Source organism: Gossypium hirsutum, chromosome A02, assembly GCF_007990345.1.
Source record: "Gossypium hirsutum isolate 1008001.06 chromosome A02, Gossypium_hirsutum_v2.1, whole genome shotgun sequence".
Taxonomy (NCBI): domain Eukaryota; kingdom Viridiplantae; phylum Streptophyta; class Magnoliopsida; order Malvales; family Malvaceae; genus Gossypium; species Gossypium hirsutum.
The window spans coordinates 37,687,760-37,690,785 of NC_053425.1; positions in this window are offsets into that span (position 1 = coordinate 37,687,760).

A 3,026-nucleotide genomic window follows, 5' to 3' on the forward strand; every position below is an offset into this window, starting at 1 on the left:
GAACTTTGTATGATTTAAGCTTACTCCCTCCTTTCCATTTCTTTAGTGTTGATAGGTTAGCTCAGGGTTGGAGTTTGTCTGAGGCAACCTCACACTATCAAGCTACCTCCTTTGGAGTATTGATGAATCTTAATGTCTGCAAGTGAGTGGCATGTATAGGGATTTAGTTTTATGATAGATGCTATTATGATTAGCCATATGTATTGGCTTATATTGATTCATTGTATATAGCCATGAGATTTGGCTTATAATGATTGTGGCTTGTAAGCCTAATTATCCATGATAAGTTCTAATGCTCGTGATGCGATGATGTTTTTATGCTTGTGGGATATGTATGGTTGGTATTATGACATATATGCATGATCGGTGCTTCTTGACCGATCGAAATAGTCATAGACACGTGGTAAATCTATAATATGGAAATAAGTTGATAATGTTTGAACATGAATACTTGATGTTGATTGAAGCTACTTGATAAATTGATGGTTCTAAAAGTTTGGTAAAAGTGGTCATCAAATGATAAGGTCAATGAATATAGAATTGTTGTGTCTAGGTTTGATATTATATGAGTACGTGTAAATAGTGAATGATATCATGTTAAAGTTAAGAATATACCTTAGTGAAGTATGTTAAATAATTAAAATGATGCCATGATGTATATCTTTGATGTGTGTAAAGATGTGAGGGATTAATGGTAATAAAAGGGCTTGGAAAATAACTTAAGTACTAGCTACAAGGGCAAAGACACGACCATGTGTCTCATCTGTGTGGAGGACACGGCCTAGCACATGGGTGTGTGTCCTGGCCGTGTGTTTAAATTTGTTTTGCTGACGTCATAAATAGAGAGTTACACGGCCTGAGGACACAGGCGTGTTGGAGACACATGAGCGTGTCCCTGTGTCCACACAAGCGTGTGACCCTGTTTCATGAAAATTTCTCTAAGTTTTCCCAAAACTTTATAAAGTTTTCAATTTAGTCCCGAACCACCCCGGTGTATGTTTTAGGCTTCGAAGGCCTGTATAAGGGATGATATGCATGTGTTTGAAAAGTTTTAATTTTGGAAGAAATTTTGTGACTCAGTTTTGCATGTTTGTGAATGTTAAGTCCGGTAATACCTCGAACCCTGTCCCGGCGTCAAATAGGGGGAATGGGTGTTAGATTTAGTGGTATTAGAGTTTCGGTTTAGTCGGTTCTCTAACTAACCTAACATGTATGAGAGTCTAGATATACATGCCACAAATTCGTGGTACTGTGATGTCTCTCGACGCGAATGAGAACCATCCTTTTTGGATAAAGGTGCTCTCCAGCTGAGCTATACTGACCATTTTCAATGTGAAACTAAGGCATTCGGGTAAAGTACAGTTATGATGAGCCTAAACTCAAAAAAGTATGTATAAAAGTTCATGATATGTACGTGATAACATGTGAGGTGAAAGTTCATGTTGTGATGAGTACCTATGCTTGTTTGATATTCATATGATGTTGATGGATTTCAATGATATCTTTAAATGAGATAAAGGAACAGATTATGATAAGCTTATCTATGTTCAGTTGATAGTTCCACGATATATATGATAGATTTGCTCTAGCGAATGTATGTATTTGGGTAACTCACCAACCTTATTGATGGAACAAATGTTCTTGTATGCTTGTTTGGATAATTAGAATGGGCAAACTCGTATAGTTTAAGTAAGTGTGCTAAAATTGATTGAATTGAGTTATATGATGGTAATGATATGTATAAGATGATGTGCAAGATAAAAGTTTTGATTGTGACATACTTATCCATGTTTGTTTGGCCCTCATAAGATGTTATGTGCATGACTTATTTGATTGAATGAATGGGATAAGTAAAGTTATTCAAAATCCATAGAATGCATGCATAAATGCACTGGTTTAAATAAGATAATTGGAAGGTTCCTGCCATACAGGTGTGAATAATAATGTGCCAGAAGTGGATGATATGTTTGTGAAAATGTTACTACGATGATGAAATAGTGTTATATGTATATGTGTATGAGAGACGAGTTAGGGACCTTACAACCCCAGCCCCTTTTACCAGAGTGGTGTTTTGTAAAGGATTTTATAAGATTAGTGTTGGATAAGCTCACAAGTATGAGACCAAAGAGTTCAGCTATAGAATGATTATAACTATGATAAGAGATTAATTGGATTGATAAGTAAAGACAGAGCTGGTAAAGTGCGATGTCAAGAAATGTATTAACTGGAATTTCTTCAAAACTGATCTTCTTCAATGAAAATCATAATGTGGAATTTGTAATAACAGAAATAGTTGGAGGAATAAATCTTGAAATGTAAGATATCTGAATGTGGTAATTTTAGTAAGCAGATTATGACTGTCTCTCTTGAGGTACTCTATGAGTTTATTTACTCTTGGAAGTATTACTGGGGCTATCTATTTTTAGATAAATTGTTATCGTACGAGAATGGTTTCTAATTTTGGAATAAGATGAAAGGATTGATAGTTTGACTGATATATAATCTGTATTGCTCTATTTTCCCTCTGGCATTCTATTACATTACGTTTGTTGGGATTTTATGAGAAAATGCACATGATGCCATGACTCCGTTTCTTCTAGTTGATATTCTATTCGATATATATATAGGGGAAGGTACATTATCCTTGTTGCATTTAATTCCAGTGGGCTTGAATGATGTATTCTTCTAGACTTCTTTCCTTTGGGAAATTATCGAAACCTTTCAGATTTTCTTATGAGCTTTGTTCTGGGTCTTTCATTATGATATTGTATCTTGGATTTCTCTATCTTGGACTTCTTAATCCTGGTCTTCTTGTTATCTATATTCCAGAATTTATCAATCATGGCTCATATCTACAATGTGTTCTTCAGTTGTGATAATCATGTCAAGTGTGATAATGCTTCTGGTTTGATCATAGTAATGTGGTAATTCTAGTATCTGGATTTCTCTAAATCTTTGTGAAGGATTTGACATCGACAAAGGCATAAGTGGTGAAATTGCTAGTTACAATTTGTATGGTGGATTTC